We start from the raw sequence: 24417 nt of genomic DNA, 5'->3' as shown, positions 1-24417 counted from the left end.
CCATGGGCTCCCGCCGCCTGGTGCGGCTCGAGTCCACACCCTGACCCAGTTGCGGGGATGACCCCGTAGATGCCGGGCCCTCTCGTCACGTTGTCGCCTGTGATGTCATCATCCCATTTCCACCGCGGAGTCGCCGGCTCGAGAACCCACGATGCTGACGCCCCCTCACGTCTGAGCAGCGGTGCCTGCCTCTTCCCCTGTTCCTCCTGCATGACTGGATCGGGAAACGGGGGAATAAACGCAGCGACGCGTCAGCTGTGCGGTGGGCGGCAGAGGGGCACCTGCTTTCTTCCTGCAGCCAACTGCGCGGCCCGAGCAGCGCTCTTGCTCCTAAAGCATCGTGAACACCCAGGGCGCTGCCCCTCTGCGCGCCGACTGTTTACGGAGCTGACCCCACGCGAGCCTCTCTGTAGGTCGCTACTGTCCCTTACGAAAAGTCGCCGCTGTCTCTGCAGGCCAAGGCCCGTGGGTTCAACTCAGTTTTTTGGATGGATGCGCGGTGTTTCCCAGAAAGCGTGTCCTATAATTTATCCAGCCGTCCCTGTGTGTTCCCCCACTAACGGGTACGGAGGTTGTTTTATTTCACTTGATCGTTTTATTCCGCTATAAAAAGAAGTGCAATAAATATCACACACATCGTTGTGCGCATTTCCATAAGACGGTTTTCCGAGCAGATATTTTCAGGACTTCTGGAAGATGCACAAACCCATGCACTCTTCAGCGACGCGTGATCATCCCTGTTTGTCTACGCGCTGATCAACAATGGATCGCGGGGGCCTCGTTTCCGCCCAGTGAATCCCGTGCCTCGCTGTCGCTCGCGCCCTCTCCCCGACCACGGGTGAGGTCCGCGCCTTCTCACCGGGCCTCCTGCATTCTCTCTTGGGAAATCCTCACGTTCACCGTTTGCCTATTTTGGAAACGTCCACAGGTTTGGCCATAGCTCCTTGCACATCGAAGGTCCGCATCTCTGCCCGTCCTACCTGTCGGGAGCATGTTCTCCACCTTTCTTCCCCTTTGCTGCTGGTGTTTCCCTCGTACGTGCAAGGTAGGTGACCCAGCCAGTCACTGGGATGAGCTGCAGGGCTCTGGCGCTTGGTTGCGGTTTCCTGGTGGCTCCCCACCCTCACGCCAGGGACCCCGTCCTCCTGGGTCCTCTCTGGGTGCAGCTGGGTCCCAGCCTCAGCGGCGCGGACGGCCTCACGCGGGGGTCTGCGCCACGTCCTCGTGCCCGGGGTTGGTGAGCCCGCCAACGAGCCCAGCCGCCGCGCTAGCGAACACCTGCCCAGCTACCTCCACCCCTCCGGTGGCCGTGCAATGAGAGGCCGCACCTGTCCTTTGAGTAGTTCTAAAAACCCCACAAAAGTGACCAAAGAACAGCTTTTAATAAGTAGTAAATAAGGCGCTGTACTCATCTAGGCAGATCCGCATCTGCCCTGAGACTATGTTTGACGTACAGATTCAGCATTTCCCACCTTCACGTCTCCCTGACCTAAATTTCGATGAAGTGGTACAAAAAATAAGATGCGAAGATCCAAATATGCTTTGGCCTAGAGAAATATTAATAGAACTGCCCATTTGTGTAAGTATTTCAGATTATCCTAGCGGTTTTCTAGTTTAGAACTTCGTAATCCAGTTTTCTTCCTAGATTGAAGTACACTTGACATGCAAGGCATGTGCGCAGCCACCCGACGCTTGGGCCCGTTATGAGGCTCGACCTGTCGCCGCGCGACGCTACGGTCCTTTCCCCGAGATCCCCTACACGGTGCCTCTCATCCCTGTGACTTGTTTCTTGTATAGCTGGAAATTTCTGCTTTTAAAATCCAGTTTTCTCAATTTTTTTTAACTTGTTTTTTTTTTAAGTTGAGAACAATAAACTACAAGAATAAAGAACAGGAGAGTTAGAGAAGCTTGTGTGTGCGTGCAAGGTGCGCTGGGGTCCCGGGAGGATGAGCCGCACAGTCCCCAGAAAACGTTCAGAAATTACTCAACGGGAGATGCTCACGAATTTCAGGGAGGAGGGGCTGGCGCGGGATCTTGAAAATGAGGTGCAGCCTTTCCCTCTCACTGTGTCTGTCCGGCTGTGAGCCTCAGCTTCCTGGGGAGGACTCACAGGGGACAGTGTCCTCACGCCCTTCAGGGGCCAGCGGGCGGGCGCACTGCCGCTGGAGGCCGGGAGAACGGAGTGTGGGGCGCGCACTCTGCACGTGGGTCCCGCGGCCTCGGGCGGCGCGGCTGCTGCCCTGCTGGCTGCCCTCACGAGGAGGTCACCGGGGACACCTGTGTGCACGTCAGGGTCCCTCGTCAAGGGGAGACCCACATGCACGTCCAGGGGCCCTCAGAGGGCAGGCGCGGGGTCCCACGTGGCGACAGAGGAAGATGGCAGGACCATCGGGGATGGGAAGGGGACCCACAGAAACAGCATGTGGCAGAAAGCAAGAGGAGAAAGTTCTAGAAGGGCGTGTGGGGTTGGAAGGTGCGTTCACTTGTGACCACAGGGTTTGGAGGAGGAGCCCCGAGTCCCGACCTCAACCCCGACCCCGAGGGGAAGTGGTGGAGCGTGGGCGACCCCGCCTGGCTGGGGGTGGGCCTGCTTGGTGCTGGAGGCCCCTGCCACCCCCACGCTGTCTGAGGGGCGCCCCTGAGGTCAGCGTGGCATCTCAGGAGTTTGGGGGACGTGGGCCGGCAGCCTGCAGACCGCACAGGGGACAGCAGCGAGGGACGGGGAGGACGGTCCCAGGGTGGCCCCAAGGATGGAGATGGGCCCAGGGAAGAGCTTCTGGAGCTTGAAGACAGTGTCTTGTTTCCAGTCCCAGGAGAGGGTGGGGCTGCGCTGGCAGGGGGAAGGGCGGCGGGGTTGGGGGAGTGGGAGGAGGGGAGGGGGAGACACACACCCTCCGCAGCCAGACAGACAGAGGGAAGAGGGCGCGGAGCAGGGTGAGAGCTGCGGTCCTGGAAGGCGGACGTTGTACTAACCGCGGGTCTAGGCCACGTCTAACCCCCTGACCCCGGTCAGCTCTTCACACTGACCATGTACCACTCCGGGTGGGTCCATGCAGTGTAGACGGGGGCCAACCCGGCCAGTGGGGACCTCACACCACCCGGGGCGGGTCCACGCAGTGTGGACGGGGGCCAACCCGCCCAGTGGGGACCTCACACCACCCGGGGCGGGTCCACGAAGTGTGGACGGGGGCCAACCCGGCCAGTGGGGACCTCACACAACCCAGGGCGGGTCCACGCAGTGTGGACGGGGGCCAACCCACCCAGTGGGGACCACACACCACCTGGGGCGGGTCCACGAAGTGTGGACGGGGGCCAACCTGCCCAGTGGGGACCTCGTACAACCCAGGGCAGCTCGACGCAGTGTGGACGGGGCCAACCCACCCAGTGGGGACCACACCCCCCCCCGGGGCGGGTCCACGCAGTGTGGACCTGGGCCAACCCGCCCAGTGGGGACTGCACCCCACCCGTGGCGTGTTCATACAGTGTGGATAGGCCGCCCCGCCCCCTGGGCACTGCACCCCACCCGGGGGAAGAGGCCACGCTGTACCTTGCGGGGCGTCTTCTCTCCTAGGAAGGGAGGCAGCGTGGCTCCGTGGGCAGGACACAGGCCCGGAGTCGGGGTCCCTCTACGTTCTCCTCCTGGTCCTCCCCAGCTTGGACTGAGGCGAAGTCACTTAATTTCCCTGTGCCTCCATTTCTCCATCTGCAAAATAGGAACCACAGTGTCAAGCGCCGGGATTTCACTAGCTCGTGAGGAGAGGCGGTGGCGGGCGCGACCCTTGGGCTGCCTGGGACCGAGGATCGTCTGTCCTATCCATGGACAAGGGTTCTCACGGACGTGGGGCCTGTCCCCGATCGGCTCAGGGGGTGCAGAGGGACCAGCCCTGTCTGTGTAGACTCTTCCCTGTGAGCAAAGTGGGCTCTGCAGTCTGAGACCTTCCGAGGACCTGAGAAGGTTCTAGAACTCCTGTTCTGGGATGCAAAAGCCCCACAGGCAGCCTGCAGGAGCACAAGGTACAGGTGACAGGTGGGTTAAGCAGCCCGACACTGGCAGCCCCTCACCCCTCTAGCCGTAAACCATTCTATCAGCTTGCTCAGTGCGAACAGCAGGCAACTGGGTAGTTTTTTTTATTTTTTATTCTTTATTCTTTATTCTTTATTCTTTCTTTCTTTATTTATTTGTTTATTTATTTATTTATTTTTAATTAATTAATTAATTTTTTTAGGCAACTGGTAGTTGAGGTAAGGAAGTCACAGGTGCAGTCGGGCCCTTTCCCTCGGAACTGTACAGTCCGTCCTGGGCCTGGACACTGGCCGCCGCGGCCTCCTCCGGGGACCCCTGGGACCGACCTGGCAATCCTTTCGGGGCAGGCCGCATCTTTCCCCGGAGGGCCTTCACCCACACGTGTGTCGTGCCGAGAACACAAGGGCACAGACCACGCAAGACTTGAGATCACACATCCCTAGGAAGACAAAGTCGTCTTTTTCTTTTCAACTTTGCCACTTAAGACAAGAGAACGTCTCCCCGCCTCCCCTGGGGGGTTAATCATCTCCCTGAACCTTTCCAGGAGCTCGCCATCGTCTTAGGGTGCAGGCCCCAGACTGCGGAGCGGGGACGTCCCACCTGCTTCTGTATCTCAGCTGCAGAAGGAAGGGGGGAGGGAAGGGAGGGAGGGAGGGAGGGAGGAAAGAGAAAGAAGGAAGGAAACGTAGAAACAAGAAGGCCCGCGCCATCTGGCGTGTGCAGGAGAGACTGCGTGAGGTTACACGAGTGACCCCAGTAAAATGTTCAACGGTGAAAAGATCTGAAACCGGGCCGACTCGCTAAATCATTTCCAGTTATCACCTCACGCCCTGAGCTCGCCGTTTGACAAGATTCACTTTTCCCGGGATTTCTCCGTCTCTACGTCAGGTGACAGAGAGGGCCCTAGCGTCCCGCCAGCGCTCGGTGGACGGTTCCTGGACTGCGGCCCCGACCTTCATCCTGACGCTTACCTACCTCCCTGCGCACCACCCCTGACTTTCAATTGCTCGTTTATGACCGTGATGCTGTGGACAGAGCTGGGTGCAGGGAACCCAGGCTGCCTCCGCGTGAACGCCCTTGATGAGTTCAACCGGTATTTACCGAGGGCTTGCCCTCCGCGTCCTCCTGGACTCGAGTGAGTCCGTATAAGGCAAGATGGGAAAGATGGGCCTACATGAGTTCAACGAAAAATGAAAGAAATGATAGGGGGAAGTTAGGATCAACACGGTCCCATCTTAAATATGCAAAAAAACAATTTTTTTGGTGGGGGTATAAAGAAAAATAAAAAAATGTGAAAGAACAGAAGGGAGGGAAAAAGAAAAATCAGTATGTTTGGGTAAAATAGAAACCCCGTGGCCGTCATTAAATGTACTACAATAAATAAATAAAAAGAGAGACCCTAATAATTGAGAAAAACACAACATAATCTAAAATGAAAGTTAAAACAATGCATTAACACATTCGATTTTAATACTGTGACATAGGCAGATGTCTGCCTATTAAAAATAAATTCTTTTATTAAATTACGCTTATAAAAGAAGCATTTTGTGAACAGCTAACACTCAACTGAACGTTAGTAATATTATCAAGAAATATACATATAAATAGCTCATAATATTCAAAAATTCAACAATTAAATTATATGTTAATGAATGACAAGCAAACTATTAATTATGGTTCAACTCAGTCTGAGCATGAATTAAACTGAACCCGAGATTCCCGCTCAGTGCCGTTGTCACATAAACCCGAAGCATCTTCGTCTGCGGGTTTTGTGTCTTGTTAACAATGAAACCGCGTAGACAATGCCCTTTAAGAGAAGAAGAAATGGGAAAATAAGGATGGGGATGGGCTGGCGTTCTCGGGATCCGCTCGGGAGGTGGCTCCTGTGCTCAGGACGCTGCGCTGTCCACTGCTCCCGGCAGGTGAGCCAGGGACGGGGTCAGGCCGCCCCCCTGCCCTCTGCACCCGCGGAGCAGGCGGCCCAGCGATGGCCAGCAGCCAGGATTTGGCACCGGAGCCCTCCCTTTTCTTAGAACCTGGCTCTTCTTCTTCTTCTTCTTCTTTTTTTTTTTAACATTCAGAGTGAGTGGCAGAGATTCCCTCTGGGAAATTTACTTCAGGAAACCAAGGTCTCAGACCTACTTTATTTCTGTTTATTTGCTTTAGAAGGACGTGCGCTCACGGGGCGCACACGGAGGGCCGGGAGGACAGAGATGGACGGAGCCGGGAGCCCGTGCTCACCGCGGGCCACAGGGCGCCACCGCCTCCGCTCCCGCTGCTCGGCCCCTGGGCCTGGAGGCTTGAGGGCAGGTCCCCCCCCACCCCGCGTCCACCTGGACTGCTCCCCGCGTCTGTTGACGCCCAGCCCAGGGCCGGGGCCTACAGAGGACTGATGCGCATGTCCTCCAGCGACAGGTCGTGTCCCCAAGACCGCGAGGCCCGCGGAGCGTCCGGTGCCCACAGGGCCCGAGCCCACTGACCCTGAGAACTTTCTTCCTCCTTGTGAACGTCTCCCTCTGCGTATATTCCTTTGCTGCGCGTGGGGTGGGGGGAGTGCGTCTGTCTCGTCTGCATCCGCACTCCATCTATCCTCGCTTCTCTATTTTTTTCCACCTCTTTTTTTCTGTTTTCTGTGTCTTTTGGGAGATTTCTACAAATGTGTCTCTGGGTTCTTAGATTGCATTTTAAGATTTCAAGAATACGATTTTATATGCCCAAATTAGCTTTTATCACAGCTATGCATTTGCATGTATTTGGGTGATTGTTTGTCTTTGCAGGAAGTTAGAGACCGTGTCTCACACTGTGTCACTAATATCTCACACACTGTGGTGTATAAGGAGCACCGTGTTCACGTTTGACTGAAGGTGGGATAGGTGAAGGGAACGAGGAGAGGAGAGAGGGAAAGACAGGGCCAGGGAAGGAGGGATGAGGGAGGGGGAAGAGGAGGAGGAGGGGGGAAGGAAGGGGGGGAGGTGGCAGGTGTCTCCGGGGGAGACCATCCCCCTCCGCCATCAGGGAAGCCGTGCAGCAGGGACGTGGGCCTGCCGTCCAGGATGTGCACTCTGGTTTCCTGCTCTAACCTGGGGCAGAGCTGAGACCCTTACTGGATGGGACGTGCAGCAGGACAGCCGGTCCCTTCCCTGGAATGAACGGGAAGACCACTGATTTCTGCCAACAGAGTTGAGTCCCGGCTCATGAGCTGCTGGCCAGTCCCTTGGTTGGGTGGCCCAGTGGCCCTGAGCTCAATCCTGTACCCTCTGTGTGTGGGGACCGCGTTTCCCAACCCCCGGTCTTGGTCGTTGGTTATTGGGTGTCCCTGAGCTGGGGGCTCAGGGAGCTATGGACGCTTGGTGGCAGGGTCTCAAGTCCTTATGACGCACTTTTGAAACTCACACTGGGTCATGAAATTGTAAGTATAATGAGCCAACGATGGACACGGGCCAATAGGAGCAAGAAATAAGCCCCGATGTGGAGAGGCCCGTGATGCGCGGGCACTTCGGGACGTGCACGTTCTAGCGACGCCTCTACCATCGTCCTGCTTTCCTGACCTAAAGCGGTGAGGACGATGCCATGACTCTCAACGTGGCCCCAAAACATGAAATTCTGCGGGCAAAAGCAGACTTCCCATTAACCAGGCCCACTCCCTTAAAAAATACTAATTCAATGATGATTGTGGAGATCGGTGTTGTGTTCTACTCCGTTCCCCGCTGATGAGGAATGAGCATTGGCTGGAGACACGCGGTAGACTGAACCGCGTCCCCAGTCACGTAGTAACCGCTGGGCTGGGGTGGGGGACAGTCACACCTCGATATAGGGCAGGAAGCCTCGGGACGGGGTAGGTACTCAGCTTGGGTTTTACGGACAAGAAGAGCCCTAACGCCTCAGTCGCCGTAGGTCTACGGAGCAGCTCGCCTCATCTGCACTCTTCTGCCTTCTGCTTTTTATTAGAATGTGCGTGTTGTAAAACTGCTAGTTAATGAGCAATGATTTGTCCTTCGACCCTTGAATTAGGAAGACTGAGGCCAGAGGGGGAATCTCCTGGAGCCCAGCGGGCCTTGGTAAGTGGACTGTCCCGTCCACCTAGCCCTGGGCTCGGAGGCCACCGCCCACACCCGTGGTGGGCCTGAGGTTTGAGCACAGGTGGGAGGACGCGTGCGTTTCCCCAGGCTGCCTCCACGCTGTGTTGCAAAGGAGGAATCTGAGCTCCAGATAGGGGACGCCTCCTGGGTGGGCCTGCTTTCAACACGTCTACACTGGCCCCGAGCTGAGCAGCTGCTTTGTAGATTAGACGGGTGCAGAGGATGGGTGTTGACCTGGGTTAGAAATCACAACTAACTTTAATGCGATGTCAGATGCCGACTTCATTATCTACGTTTCTCACACAACGGAATTAATTTGGGGAACTTCGGCGAGGCCGAGGAACATGCCCAAGGTCACCCGGGCAAGAGGACAGGTCCGGTCTCTGAGCCCAGGGGTCCTGGCTCCCGTCCACTGCCGGACAGCGAGATAGGAATACACGCCCAGCGTGCAGATCCAGGTGCCCTGGGTCCCCTCCAAGCACCTGTGGGCTGGGGCCCTGGCCGCCCTCCCTTCCGGGGCGAGCACGCCTCCCAGGCTGGTTCGTCCGCCGCGGCTGTGATGCTCCGTGGACCACACGCGTGGGAAGGACGCGCGCCTTCCGCCGGAGCACCGTTAGCTCCGCCATATGCGTAAGGACAGAACCGCTGCGACTTCAAGCACAAATGCTTATTCTTCTATAAACCGTTTTTGTTCCGTTACAGTTGGAGACATTCCCACGTGCGGGTAACGAGCTAAACCTCAGATTTTGTAATTGCTTATTATTTCCCAGCGCGGCCACCCGCCGCTTAGGAAACTCCCCGGTGCCTCGGTGTGAGTCCAGATGGCTGCTCGTGCTCACCACGCACACGTGCTCCCGCGGGCACCTGGGCCTGTCTCCTCCTCCTGCGCACGTGCCTGTGTCTCAGCACTTACAGTTTCAGCAGGTGCCACCCAGTTGGCCTTTGCAGTGACCGGATGGGTTTACGGACAGTAAACATGTGAACGTGCGTGTTTGCCCAGCACTGGTGCCAGGCCTGCCTCAGCAGCCTTCCTTCCGCGGGACGGCCGAGCCTCGGGGCTCCCTGCGTCTGAGCGCGCTGCCCCTGCGGCCTGCCCTCTCTCCTCCTCTGGCCCTACCGACGGTGCCCTTTACCCTCCGGGTCACGCAGGCTGCATGTGGGCGCCGTCCCCTTCCTGCTGTACACGCGGCAAACCCTCCGCCCCAGTGGGCCTTGGGTCTTCTGTCTTTGCTCCTGGCCAAGGGCAGACCCGAGGCAGCTCTCCCCAGGTCTGGTCTTGAAAGCTTCGATGTTTTGTGCCGCGTCTTGAAGGGCCTTTCCCAGCCTGAGGAAAAGGAAATCTCCAGGATTTCCTCCCAGGTCCTCCTGGGTCTGCAGCCGCTCAGGCTTAGTTGGGATGGTCGTGCAGTCCCAGGGAGCACGGCCGCCCCGGGGCAGTGGCCCTTCCACACGAGCGTCCTCATCCGGAGACCCCTGCCCGTGCTGGACCCACACAGGGACCAGGACAGACGGGAAGGAAGAAGGACAAGCAGGTGTCCTGATGGAGCCGGCAGCCATGGGGCCTGGGCAGCACGGGAGGGGCCTCTGCAGGCCCCCGGCCTCTGGCTGTCTCCATGAGGGAGGCTTGGCTCCCGCCGGAGGGGAGACACAGAGGCTGAGTGACAAGCGGTGAGGACGTTCCCAGGCTGGGGAGGCGGCAGGTGTGCGGGCGCCCTGAGGGACAGGTTGGGGTCAAGGGACAAGGCGGGCGGAGGGCAGAGGCTCCCGGGATCCGCTGCCACAGACGAGCTCTCCGTTTTGTTCCGAGAGGGCCAGGTCTTCCAAGGGCTTTGAGCAACGAGGGCAAGTCATCCAAATACTTTTTAAAATTTTTTAAAAAAAGATTTCATTTATTTATTCATGACAGAGAGAGACAGAGAGGCAGAGACACAGGCAGAGGGAGGAGCAGGCTCCGTGCCGGGAGCCCGACGTGGGACTTGATCCCGGGTCTCCAGGATCATGCCCTGGGCTGAAGGCGGCGCTAAACCGCTGAGCCACCCGGGCTGCCCAAACCAAATGCTTTTTAAACGGGTCCCCCAAGCCCATTCTTACGTGTCCTCTGGAAACCAGCGAGCAGGGAGCAAGGGCACCACGGCACTCTCTTGGGTCACCCCTCACCCGGGACCTGCAGAGCCTGAGCATTTGGAGGGGACAAGGGGCAGGTGCTGCAGCGTAGGTACGCGGAGCCCCACTAGGACCAAGCCCCTCCGTGTGTGCAGAGAGATGGGCGCTGCGGGTGGACGCTGGGACGCAGAGATGCTCTGGGGCCAGTGGCCCCACCTGCCCCCCCATGCCCGGCCCGGCTCCCGGCCCCGGGGCCGAGCCTGTGCCCCCGAGCCCTCCCTGCAGACCCCTCGCTTCATCAGCCCACTTCAGCCCTGATGGCTGCATGCACGCGGACGACATCAGAACACGTTACGTGGGACGTCACTGTGACACGAGCCCCCGGCACACGTCTGCTGATAACACGCACGTCCCCTCAAGGCCAGGGAGGCTGTTTGCAGGGACTGCCCGGGATCCTCCTACCGCCACACGGGTCAGAGCCCCTGTCCCGCGTCCGCATGGTCAGACCAACAGTGCAAGCTCTCAGTCATGAAGAACTATGCCTCATATAAATTTAAATGCCCTTTATTTTGTGGGATAACAGTTTTTCTTTGTCAGATTCAGAGTTCTGTAGCAGTAAGTTTGAATTTTTTGTTTTTTAAAGAATCACAAATTTGACCAGGTATAAGGTGATGGAACATGAGAGATACTTCAATCTTTCTTTTCCTCTCCTGAATCTGTTAGAACTTCTCTGGGGTCAGAATGATGTATAATATGTTGATGTATAAGGTCAACCGTCGTCCTTATTTATCCATCCAAAAATATCATTTTTCAGCCCGCAAGCTTGACATGGCCAAATTGGTTAAATGTGATAGAAGATGATCATCCACCCACGTGTGACCGAAGTGACAGGGACATTTCATCTTAAAGGATTACTACCGCGGGGAACACGGGGGTTAGCGCATCCGAGGTCATGCCCATCCAGGGTTTGCTGATACGACTCAGGACGGGGCAATTTTCTCCGCCGTTTAGAAAAGAAACAGCTTCCCCGACCATGACGGTTGTTGGATTAGCGTCCTGCGCCGCCAGAGGAGTGTTGCCAACATTCCTGTAAAGGTTTTGTTCCACGAGCCTCATTGTTACGGGTTGAGCTGTGTCTCTCGAACACTCACATGCCGAGGCCCTAACACGCGGGACTTCAACACGTGGCCTTTATCTGCAGATCGGATAAGCTCCCATGAGGCCGACACGGAACCGGGTGGGCCTGCATCCCACGTGACTGCTGTTCTTACCAAAAGGAGGAATTTGGACCCAGGTTCACAGGCGGGGGGATGCTCTGTGACCCTTCTGCAGAGATCAGCGATGCATCCGCAAGCCCAGGACCCCAAGGTCAGCAGCAAAGCCCCAGAAGCTGGCGGGAGGCTGGAGCGGAGTCCCCGTCTCGGCCTCAGAGGGAAGCGGCCCGGCCAACAGCCTGACGTGGGTGACGCTTCCATCCTGCGGACCCGGCCTAGGAGTCCGTGCAGTGGGAGCCCCCCCGTGCCCCCCGCCCGTCCGCGGTGCTGCCCCTGCAGCCCCAGCGAACGCACACACCTCCCCTGTCCGTCCCTCTCGGGGACCCCGACCCAGTGGGGCTGAGGGCATGTATCACGGCCCCCCCCCCCGGGCGTCCTGCTCGCTGGGCCTCATTTCAACGCCAGTGACAGCCTCTTTGGGGGGCTCTCCGTCTGGACGGCACTGGAGGCCACAGGTCATGGCCACACGCCGCAGGGGAGGCCCGCCACCCTGGTCCCGCTCCCCAGGCCCAGCGGCACTTTAGGCAAATGTCAAACTGCCCGTTTGTCTGTGGAAACACGGGGAGGGGTGTGCGAGAGGCGGGTGTTTGGAAGAGCATCGCTCTCGCTCTTCTCTCTCACGCTTCCTCGCTCGCCAGCCTTCGCCGTCCTCACGCCCCGCCAGACAATCAGGGTTGCCGCCGTCAGAAGCCACAGGTCGGAGGGACCAGGCGTGGCGACGTCGCGGTAAGTCCTTGGGAATCTGAAGGGAGGACGCGGGGGTCAAGCCCGGGATTCGAGGCAGGGTCCCGGGTGAGGAGAACAGACGGCGGCCCCGACGGGCTCACACCTCGCCCGAGGCGGGCACCAGGCGTTTCTGTGGCCTGGCGGGGTGCCCTGGGGGCTGCAGGCCTGTGCACCCTCGGAGGGCAGCTCAGCCCGCATCCGGCCAGGTGTGCACACCTCGGACCCTGGCCAGAGAGGAGGGATCCCGCCCAGGGCTGCGGGGCTCGGCTGCACTCCGTCTAGAACCCGTGTGGACGACGGGCCCGTGTCTCACCAGCTCAGGCCCTTGTATGATGGCCTGTCCAGCAAGGGGAGGGGGCCGCTCGCCCCCCTGGGGGTGTGGGAGGGAGGGTCCAGCGCGCCAGCCCAGCCTTTGCACCTGCCTGCCTGGTGAGGACGCGGCGTGGCGCCCTGTTGTCTGTCTCAGGCCGTAGGGAGGACCGAGTAGCAGCACCGAGGGGCTGGCCGGGTGGGATCTGCCCTGTGGGGACCTGCCCCCTTCTCCGAGGCTCTGACCATCTGGTCTGTGATCTAGAGAAGTGTCCGGACCCAGGTCAGGCCCTCTTCCAGCCCCAACGTTAAAATCAACATGGGGTGCATTTCCCGCGGCAGCTCTTCCTTTGCAGGGACGTGGAAAGCGGTGATGAGACCAGACGGGGTTCGCGGCTCCCCCACCCGGGAAGCGCCTGGTTTTAAAGTCTCTCCGTGAAAACGGGATTTCGGGGTGAAGATGCCCACGCCGGCTTGCCTTCCCTCTGTCTGGGAACCTTGCACTCTCTTCTGGAAGATATTTTACATTGATTTCGAAACACTGTCCTCAAAGCAAACGCCAATTTCAAATACCTTTGAGGGTTTCCGTCCTGATACCGCCTAGACACTGGCGCACCGCGCCTGCGCCCTGCCCGGGAGCGCTTCCCCTGCGGGCCGGCTGGGGGGCCTTCCCCTGGGGCTTCCCCTGCAGGCTGGCTTGGGGGGCCTTTCCCCTGGGGCTGCCCGCACCTCTTTCTGGTTTTCGAGGGGCCCCCCCCCCGCCCCAGATCCAGGCGCTCCACGATTCCCCACCGCACAGACGAACTTCTCTAACTAAACAACTCGTCGAGCTTCACCTCCCAAGCCTGTTATTCTATTGGCTCTTCTCCAAATGTGGGCGTCTGCCCCATTTCCCCACCCCGACCCCCAGTGATGCCCGGACTCGGGCTCTTCCCGCCAGCGACCACCTGCGGCCCCCAACCGCCTCGCAGAGAACCGCCCGTAGCTCTGTGTTCCCCGCGAGATCTCCGTGGGTGCAAGGTCTGGAGCTCTTCCTTCCCGGCTCCCACGTGGCCCCCACCTTCCTGCACCCACGACCCTGCACGAGGGAGCCTATGACTGCAGCCCGCGCCTCTGCGGCCCCCAGCACGGCGGCCGTCCTGAGAGCTTGGCGGTTTTCCACGAGGGACATTTGTCACTTTAAAAATCTTGCATGGAAACTGAACACTTTCTGTAGACGAGCTTCCGCTCGTCACCCAGCCTGGGTGAAATGGGGTCACGGGGGCGGGGTCCCCACAGGGTGGCTGTCACTTGTCGTGGGCCACGATGCTTCTGGAAACCCTGGGCTTGGCGGAGCACAACCGAGCACAGGTCATGGATGCTCAACGTCCTGGCGTGGATCCCCCGGTGGGACGGATTCACGCATCGCCCTGCCCACGGGAGGATCCACCTGCACGTGCTCTGCTTCCCAAACCGCAAGGTCCGGGGCCAGAGGCCGCCTGCTGTTTACCGGGGCGGCGCCTCACACAGGGAAGTGTGCAGCAGTGTTTACGTAAAAGCCAGCACATGGAAGAAACATCTAGACGGGCTTTTATATAAAAAAGACCCGGATAACTTGGAAGATCACCAATGTGATTTTCCTCGTCAGCTGGAAGAGTCCGGGGGAGTTTTGAGCTCTTCTGAGACAGGCTGTGAGGTTGTTTTCAACAGGGAAAGAGGATGCTCCAGCCGCCCTGGTCCTGCGCGGCTCCGGGCGCCCTAACCTGGGAGGATGTGACAGGCACAGGCTCACCTGGGGCTGCAGCAGCGGGACATTAGCATGCATTTACATACATTAGCATTCATTTACATACATTTACATATAGCGTTCCTGTCCCCTCTCAGCTCCCAAACCTGCATGCCAGATACATTTTTTAAAAAGGTAGTGTGACCTGTGGCAATTATATTCAAGCCCAATATTCAGAACAAGATACACGAAGCAAAACAAAACCCTAAAACAATCAATTACATGCCTGATTAGGGTAAAGACAGGCAGTGCCGCGGCGACAAGCAGAAAGCCAGACAGAGCCCGCGTCTTCGAGGGCTTTCCAGCAGCAGCAGCCGGCTCGCATCCTGCATCCTCCTTCATCCCTCCTTGGTTTTGGAAAACACTTCCCGGCAGCGTGACGGGCTGTGCCCCGCGTTGGGTGCTCTTACCGTTTGATTTCCAGCCTCATTGCTGCAGCGAAATTGTGGCCTGGGTCTCACTGTCCCACCGGACACGTCCCCTGCCAGTTTGGGTGAACGTTCGCAGAGGTCCGCTGGCGTGAGGTTAGGTCACGCCTGTGTCCACCGAGGTCCCGGCCAGGGTCTGAGGAGGGTCTGGAGGCCCTGCTAGTCGTGGGTGCTGCCTGCCTGCGCTGAGGGGTGGGGAGGAGGCTCGAGAAGCCGGCACAGGGCTTGTGCCTGGGCAGCAGACGGAGGGGACATGCTGAGGGCCCCTTAGGCCTGCGGGGTCCTGAGCGGGGCGCCCCCAGCACCCACCGGAAAGCTCCGTGCCCTGGTGAGAAAGCGGCTGCTCAGAGCTCATGGCTTCCTGGGGCTGGTTCTGCAGGTCAGTTTTCTCTCCCTGTCCCCGGGCCACCGGGGCGCCTCTGCTGATCAACTGTGCCCACCGTCGCCGGGCTCCCAAGCCCAGGAGGTACAGGGGGCCTCGCTGGTGGCACTCCGCACCCCTCTGCTCTGGGGAGGATGTGCTGTTGACCACCCCTGCGCACAGCCCCCCTCAGGATGCTTTCTGGTAGGATGTTCTTGAACGGTGCCCTGGATGACCCCCAAGGCCAGCAGCAGTGGGTTTTGGGGGGCCGGCTCCCCTATCATCATAGGAGAGGCAGAGTCAGCCTCTGTGGGGTGATGCTGAGCCTGGGAAGTGGAATTTGCCATGTGTGAGTGGTCAAGTCCTGAGCAGCAGGACAGAGAGAGCAAAGGGCCAGGAGAGACGGAGAAGCACAGAGCATCTCCACCATCATGTACGCCGACTCCCGCTCTGTCCGCAGGACACGGGCTGACACTGCAACGGGGGCTGGGAGGGGAGTGCATGGGAGTTAAATCTCCAACCATGTCCGAGACGTCCTGTGGGTGTGCGCCTCAGCACTGGACAAGGCGCCCTAGCGGGGCGGGCAGGTGTCTGCGTGCCCCTGGGGACTGGGGAGGTGGGCGGAGCTGTGCCATGGGGGCCCACAGCTGGAGTGGAAACCGGCGTGGCATCACTCGGTTCAGCCCAGCAATGCTGGGTGTACATAACAGGATGTCCTTGTTGCAGCCTAAAGAGGTTTAAACTTGCCCTGGACTCATGCATCCTTTGGGACGGTCCTATATTGTGCTGAGTCAACTACCAAAAGGTCATTGGAAGGGAATTTTGGCGGGTGAAAGGCAAGACGGCACATGACTACGAACGGCACGTTCCCATATCTGTATGGAGGACGTACTAACTGGCGTCTGTGAAATAAGCCAACTCGTAAGATAGCGTGTTAGGACCATATGACAAAAAGTGGCTCCACAATTCGAGTTGATTATATCAATATATAGAAGTACAACTTAAGAAATAACGTAATATGCAGGACAGATGCCACGCAATAACCAGCCAGCACTTCTGGAGGCTGGTCAAGGTGGCAAAACCAACAAACCGTTCGAACTCGCCAACCCAGAGCTTCTCTCTGTGAGCAGAGCGGTGGGGCCCCATATTGGTGATGCCTGGAGTCCTCCTGCCTGGGCTGGTGCTTGCGGATAGTAAGACCCGCCTTGCACACATTAGAAATGGTGTCGATGCCAGAAGGGCCCTAAAGAGTAGAGTCTGGATACTCAGCAGCCACGATGATTAATTCAGAACTGCTTTTAGTTCTAAAGAGCAAATGTGAAAAATCAAAGAACAGAATAGTGGTATTATTGGTTTTGCTCGGATGATTCCTCTTAGCCAATGACATCATTTTGTAGAATTGGATTCTATCATATTTAGGGTCATCATACTGGGTTATGTACTTCCCTAATAATATTGCGATGCCGGCCAAGGAGCTCTGGCTTGTCTGTGTCTTGCCGGGCTCATCAGGTAAACACGGAGCTTACTCTGGGAGGGTAAGGGTGAGCACCTGGGCCTGCCCGGCGCTGAGCTGGTGCACTGGTTGGCTCCATCGGGCGAGTGAGCCCGAGAGTCCCTGAGGCTCTGGGCTGAGTGGAGCAGGGAGCCAGGACCAGGGTGGGCTTCCTGGCTCGGCGGGAGGATGGAAAGTCACGGGGCAGGATGGAAGCGACTGGACTGGCCCCGCAGGTCAGGTCATTCTGAAGGGCGGGAACTGGCAGATATAAAGGGAGGCTGAGAGTGTGTGCAGTTGTGGGGAGCTGGGAAAAGGAGGGTCCAGCAGCACCCCTGGAGCGGCAGGTTCTATCCTGTCCTACACCTGAGAGATCTGCTTTTTAAGAAGACATGCTTGGTATCCAGTGAAAAAAGTGAGTATCACGGTGCAAACATCGCTCCTGTCACATGAAGGTCAGACTTGTAGGGAGACGTGGCTACTAACCTGGGGTCGGTTAAGGAAACCTTCTTTCCTTGGTTTCCTGCCCTTTACTAGGAATCCCCGGGAAGGGGCAGGCCCAGGACAGCTACGAGGACACAGGACCAAGCCCTAAACCTTCCAGGATCCCCCGGTCTCATGGGCGAGGCCAGAACCAAACCTGAATCCGAGGGGCATGGAGGAGGGGCCCCCGAGCCAGGACAGCGGAGGGCGGGTGTCAGGGAAGCTCACAGGAGGGTGATTAGCGGGTTTTTGAACAGGCCTCTGGGAGCCTCGGTTTCCTCATCTGTAAAATGGACACCAGATGGACACTCCCTGAAGTGCTTTCCAACTGGTATTGTCGAGTTCAAGACCAAGCTTCTAGGCGTTGGACAACTCAGAGGAAAGGACGCTGTTCTGAGTACGCCCCAAAGCAAAAGTAAGTCGCATGGACACATGATTATACCGGGTCGTCGCTCCTATCCTACTTCAGGCTCACGTGACTAGTAACTGACATTACTGATGGGCACACACATGTCCGTGCCCACACGCATATCCATGTCCACACACATGTCGGTATCTACACACACCTGAATCTACATATATGTCCACATACATGCCTCACGTCCACATACACCTGTGTTCTCATGCACACTAGTGTCTACATACATGTCCATGTCCGCACACATGCCCTGTCTCCACACACGTCAGTGTCTATACACATGTCCATGTCCACCTGCACGCCTGTCTACATGCATGCTCACACACACATCCCATGTCTACACACACCTGTGTCCATATACATACCCGTGTCCACATGAATGCCAGTGTCTACACAGATGTCCACGTCTACATACATGTCCATGTCCACACACGTGCCTGTTCCATGTACATGTCTGTGTCCACACACACGCCCATGTGCATGCACTCACATGTGACAGCTTCACTGAAATAGCTCTCCATGCTTGGTTTGATCTGAATTGGACTCCCGTGTGTATGCCTAAAAGAATCCAGGTCCTATGTCATTAAAGAGAAATCTAACACTATCTTCAAAATTGCTAACTGAAGAATATGCATGTAATTTCGAAAATTGTTGGCACTTGTCAATTGTTGGTGCGTCGATATATATTGACCAGACACGTATTTTTATGTCTAAGATGATGTGAAAATAAACACATGCACCCTCACCGTGACCGAGCCACGCCAGCCAACATTCCAGCGTGTTTATTTGCATATTTCATAATTGAGTTCACCACTTCCTTCCCTGGAAGGCCGTGGCTCACCCCAGCAAGTTATGAGCTGGTGGAGGCCGGGCACAAGGACAATTGGCTAACGTACGACCGAGCATGTTTTAGACTATACAGACGTGTATGTTGTGTAGAAGCAACTCCTACCTATAGCCCCTTCGCTCACTCACTCATGGGTTGTTCTATCCCACAAACACAAGACAAAAGTCTGCTATTCTGCCAGCTGCTGTTATTGATGTTAAAGATTCACAAAACGAGCAAGTGAAAGCTGTTGACCTAACTGCAATTTTAAAAAGTACAGGTCTTGGGATCCCTGGGTGGCGCAGCGGTTTGGCGCCTGCCTTTGGCCCAGGGCGCGATCCTAGAGACCCGGGATCGAATCCCACGTCGGGCTCCCGGTGCATGGAGCCTGCTTTTCCCTCTGCCTATGTCTCTCCCTCTCTCTCTCTGTGACTGTCGTAAATGAATAAAAAAATAAAATAAATTTCCTCTTTAAAAAAAAATAAAAAAAAATAAAAAGTACAGGTCTTGAAGATGTTTTAGTTCCAGTTTCATTAGGAATGTCTTTGAAAGCTGAACGTATGCCCTTAGAAACTCTGCAGGGCTCACAAATACAGGCTTTTTCTGGAGTATATTGAGGGGAAAGTTTTGTTAATTTGGAAAGATCTCCCTGGAAGTATGTAGCGTGTTTTCTGTTTTGTTTTAGTTATTCGACAGATTTTAAGACCTGTCTCTGTTTCGACTTCTCATTGCGGTGACTGCTCAATGTGGTGCCTACGTGTGCTTGGTTTAATCGTTTTTCACTTTTCAAAAGTAAATCAGGTTAAGTTCATGTTACACGCTGATAAGAGCTTTGGTTTCCAGTATCGCACATCATGAGGACATAGTTATTTCTTAAATATTTTGGATATGTATTGAATACTTGTAGGACTTCGGGGCTTCAGTTAGGTACCTTCATCACCAGCTCTAATAACCAGCATGTCCACTAACTTCCAACAAAACGACTCTTTAGTTTTAGAAATTCAAGTACATCTTTCCAAAAACTTTACAGACTTAGTATGTCGCCTGAGTGGGCGCTAGGACACCTTGGACTTGTGTGAGGGCCAATGTCCTCATGACTTCACAGGCGCTATGATACCGAAGTGGAGCAGCAAGCAAACGTCAGGAAGCAATGTGCCTGGGAGAGGCCCTCAAGACCAGAGTCAAACCGGACCTGGTGAATCAGCCACTTCAGAACCGCTAGGAAAACCTGAGCCCTCTGGAGATAAGTGCACTTCCTGCGGTCCCATGGCACGGCGGCCAGAGGAGGCGGGGGCAGGAGGACCCTCCAAGGGCCCCTCTGCGGCGGCTCAACCTCAGGCCCGGGGCTCCAGGGCTCCGCGCCCATCTGTGCGCCGTGCCCTGCCTCAAAGGCACTTTGACATCAAGAGGGAAAGAACCTCAGGTTTCAATATCGAAGAGTACATCAGGGATTCACATTTAAAAAAAATTCTAGGGTTGCACCCCGCTGAAGGAATTGCGTTTGTCATTATACCCTAATAGAGATGAGACATAGCTGGGGGAACCCACTACACAGACCCTCCCAGGGGGTGACTCACTGTCCCTGCTTTTCGTCTCCATTCAGAATGGTTGGAAGGTGATCAAACAGTCCCAGGTGGTGTGACTTTGTGCCCTGGATGTTCCCTTTTTAGAAGTTTCCCCCGAGGAAGCCGTGGTACCACATGGTGTCCCATTTGCATTTCAGATTAGTCACAAGGCGGTGGTAAGGAAGGGGTTTGCTCTGGCGATGAACACACTTGCATTTCCAGAACCTAAGCGGTGAACATGCACAGGATGGGGGTCTGGGTCTGCTCTCGGCTCTCTCACTGAAGTACCTTTGCGACCGGAGATAAGTCATTAAAATCTTCTTATTTTATAAATGCAACAACAGAAGGATTAAGTGATTCTTAAGTTCCCGCACAGGGGTTTCCAAAGTCCTATGAGCCCTAAGGGAGACCAGCTCAGAAGAGATTGCTGGCATCAACACAATGCAGACGTTCGGATACACTCTGTTAACTTCCACCCACAGCCTCCGTCCCCAAAGTCTTCTTCACATGGGTAGGGGAGCCCGTCCACGGCGCTGCCCACGTCAGAAACGTGGGAGCCACCCTTGGTTATGCCCTGGCCCTGGGTGGCCCGTGTCAGCAGGCCTTCATGGCTCCCTCTCCCGGGCACGGCTCAAGTCGTTGAGCCTTCGTCAGTGCCATCTGTCCAAGCTGCATGCCTCCCCTCCCGAGAGCAGCACTGGCTGCCCCTTCGCTATGGTCACCCCCGACGGTCAAACCTACTCTCTGCTTAGGAACCAAGCTTAGGATGTAAATAGGTTCCTGGAGCTGTCCCGTTTGAAACCTGCCAGTGGTTTCCCTCTGTCCTTGAATGGCAGACTCCTTGGGACGATCGCGAGGCTCTCCGATGACACGGCCCCTTCTTTTGACACCTCTTTGTTCCGTGTTGCCCTGCATCCCCTAAGCTCCAGCAAAGGTGTCCCGGTTCAGTGCAGCAAGCCTATCTCAGTTCTGTTGCAGGCTCTCTGCTAGTCCTTCCACCTGAAACACCCTCCCCACACTTTGTTTTCTTGGCACCAACTCCCTCACCTTAGGCCTTGGCTTAACTGCCATTATCCTGGGAGAGGGATTTCCAAATTACTACACGGAGTATATACGCGCCATCGGCATCATTCCCAGCCCACAATTTGCTCCCTGAACAACATACTTATTGCAACCTGCTCCGGTGTTCTGTGTTCATTTTTCTGTTGGCAGCATCCCCGAGCCGTGTGCTCCGTGGCTGCCTGGCCACATTCTGCCCCCGCCCTGTGTGCTCCACCACCTGGTGCAGAGTGCGGCCAGAGGTGCTCTGTGAGGTCGAGGGTACCTCTTTCTCCCATGACAGCTCTGGCCCACTTGCCCGGAATAAGCAATAACTGGGTTCGGGTGATACCAGTTATTGGTTGGGCCCCAGGTCACTCTGTACCTCTCCTACCCCCAGCACTGAGTCCACACAGCCTCAAATAGCAATTGTTTTGTGTGATTGTGTTGCCTTCCTTGTTAGATCACAAAGTCCTGAGAGTAGGGCCATGCCTTAGTGAACTCAGCACCGGGGTTAGTGTAATCATCCAGACACGAAACGTTACAGGGCGACGTGACTAGAGCATGTTTGCTGACCGCATGGTGTGATTTCACGGCACTCGCACCCCTTGGGGAAACCTTATAGCTGCCTGCACTAAGACTCACTTGTTAGGAAGCAAGCCCCTTTTTATGACCTATCACCCCTGACCACTGAATTCAATGGGCAGAGAGTTTCGAGATGCCTTTTAAACCTAAGCTTGCACTGTAGGAACTTGCAGCATGTCCTTGGTAGAACAGATCCCACATTCAGGAGTGGCCGGTACCCTTCCCGCCCTGTTGAACGGGATCCCCATCAACCTCAGGCTGCAGCCAGGCCCTGGCACTCTTCCCGGCTCCTGCTTCCTCTCCATCACCCGCCTGCTTCTCGGGTTCCTCTGGTCATCAGCGCGACTCTGTGTCTGTCCATTCGCCCGTTTCTGTCCAGGCGCCATACTTATCTGTGTCCCTGTGATGTGTCCTCATTGCTCTCGCCACCAGCCGCATCTCCTTCCGGTCAATTTTCCATGCTGTGGTCCTCAATCATAGGCATGATCGTGCTACTGGTCCACCTCCATGTTTTCCAGTTGGCTCCCACAGCCTTCACAGCACAACCCAAGCTCCCGACACGTCCCGCAGGGTGGTTGGTGGTGAGGCCCAGCTGGCTCGTTCCCAGGACACACCAGCCTGCTGAATTGCAGCTCCCTGGATGCTGCTACTCTCGTGCCCTCTCTGGCCCTAGCGCCCCCTCTACCCTCTCTTAGCTCCCCTGTCCTCATTTTGGAGCTGAGACTCAGGTGTCACCATTTCTACCTCTCACCGGATCCATTCTCATCTGTGTCAGATGTGCTTCTTTACGGCCACAAGTACTGTGACGTTGGTCGTCTGCCACCAACATTGGACTGCAATGTGCAAGCTCCTTGCATTATACACCTTCCTCTTCCTCACATCCCGGTGCCAAGAACAGCAACTGGCACACAGAAGGTCGCCAATAAGGACTTCCAAATGTGGGAAGTTCACTGGGTGCACCTTTCCTGATGTTGATACGTGGTAGTTGTGGAGCACTGCGCGGTGCACGACTCTCTCGCACAGGTATGGTGGCGTTCGGTCCGAACAGCATCACAGCTACTTGGTGATAATCCTGCATATGACCTTCAGGTGTCCTACAAACTCTCGGTAAATGCATCATCAATTATCAGAATCCCCATTCCCTGACTGACAAAGTGGGGAGTTTACCATCTGAAGGAAGGTTTGAGATTGAGTTTACGAAGGGGGGGAGAATGTGAGTTGTTAAGGAAGAGCATGACCAGTGCTAAGAACAGATATAGGGCTTTGGACCTCAGTGAGGCTCTGCCCATGGAAACATCACAGACGGGGACCGCTGGGCAGGATCCCGATGGGCTCTAATGAGAGATGTGATGCATCTGGGCCCGGAGCCCAGCTTCCTCAGGCCCAAGGGACCTGCTTGCTCTTCCTGCGTCTAGAAATCACTCCATGGATTGATGGTCTGGTCTCCCAGGATGTGAGGAAAGGCCAGGAAAGCTTTCTTGGTGGGAGATCGTCGGTGGGAGCCTGAGAAGCACTCGCCAGGGCCACCATTATTAGGTCTGGTGCTGACGAGAGAGGCGCGGTGAGGACACAGGGCTGGGAAGCAGGCAGGAGGGCGACAGAGAGAACAGACCAAGGTGTGCATGTGTGAGGGACAGAGACAGAGGAACAAAGCCGCGGACGAGTTTGTGCAGCCCCTCTGCGTGGAGGAGCGGCCTGTGGTGTGCACGGATGACACTAGCGACACGTGGTGGTGTTACTACTTCTGTCCCACTTCCTTTATCCTGGTTCCTGGGTTTCATCGGCTGCGCTGCCCTGTCTGTTCAGGGACCGGGATCCCCGCAGCGGCTAACTACCGACCCCTAAACACCGTGCTCTGGATCCTTGCGGAGCAGCTCGTCCACCCAGCACGTCCTCAGGGACAAATGCTCGCTGGACTGTGGGGTGGGAGGGCTGGACGGAGGAAGGGCAGAGGTGAAGCCCGTCGGAGGCCTCCTCAGCTCTGCGGTCCCGTGTGCAGCCCACCCTGCCTTGGGTCCGCGTGCCCCGGGCAGGCGCTGGCTTCCGCTGGACGCTGGGTGTCCCTCTGCCCCAGAGCTGGGCTGTGCGTTTATGACGCGAAGCTGTGTGCAGGCAGGCAGGAGAATTAATTAAAAGTGAACTTGTTATTTACATTTTCAGGTTCTGGAAGGGGCTTGACACACGTTCTTGCAGAGTCCCTTGGCCTCTTTTCAGGGAGAATTAGAAGAGGTGTGATGCTTATTTGGGGGAAATACCGATACTATTTTATTTTCTGTCAGTCCCTAATGAGTGAATCCTTTGGGGGGACTGGTTATTGGGGGGCAGGTATTTGTGGCTGTGAAGTAAAAGCGTTTCCTCTGAGGCATGGCTATCGCTTCTCTCGCCTTAATTTTATCAATTTTGGGTCAAAAAGCTCTCAGTGACGGGCTGATTTCTGCGGCATCGGGGACATCACTGATGCTGAGCGCACGGCCAAGGCTTTTGGAGCGGGGAAAACAGGGACAGTGGAAGGAGACCACAGGAGGAAGGGACTCGGTCATGATGAAGAACACGGTCCTGATCGCCCGCCTTCTCTGGAAAGACACGTTTGCTCGTCAGAATAGGAGTGTCTGAAAACGCAAACCACCTGAGGTCTTACGCCGTAAAGATTTCACACCGTAGGTGAACGTAAAAATATATGGCTCTTGCGTGAATACGTGTGTTGCTGGTCTTTTTAATTAAATGGAAGCTTTGAAGAAAGCTAGGAGTTAAGGCAAGTTATGTGGCATGAATTTGCCAGGAATGGGAGCGGGTGCCGGCCCGGAGCGCCCCACGTCCCGCTGGGAGCGACGCCCCTGGGTGGGGGCCGAGAGGCCGGGCCGGAGCCGCCGCAGGACGGGTCTGGGCTCCTGGAGTTCACGGCGAACCGGATCGAGCTACAGCTACTCCGTTTCACAGAAAC

General features: G+C 56.4%; 1 protein-coding gene across 1 annotated transcript in view; it reads right to left on the bottom strand.

The window, feature by feature from the left end:
* MYT1L (myelin transcription factor 1 like) overlaps positions 1-24417 on the bottom strand; it is a 405580-nt gene that overhangs the window by 148914 nt on the left and 232249 nt on the right. Inside the window, 1 exon segment of the mRNA XM_041754071.1 lies at positions 3548-3703. The gene's annotated coding sequence lies outside the window, so the exon portion shown is untranslated.

This window comes from Vulpes lagopus, chromosome 5 (genome assembly GCF_018345385.1).
Source record: "Vulpes lagopus strain Blue_001 chromosome 5, ASM1834538v1, whole genome shotgun sequence".
Classification (NCBI taxonomy): Eukaryota; Metazoa; Chordata; class Mammalia; order Carnivora; family Canidae; genus Vulpes; species Vulpes lagopus.
The sequence above is the reverse complement of the archived record's forward strand: the minus strand, read 5'-3'. Positions and strand labels throughout refer to the sequence as shown.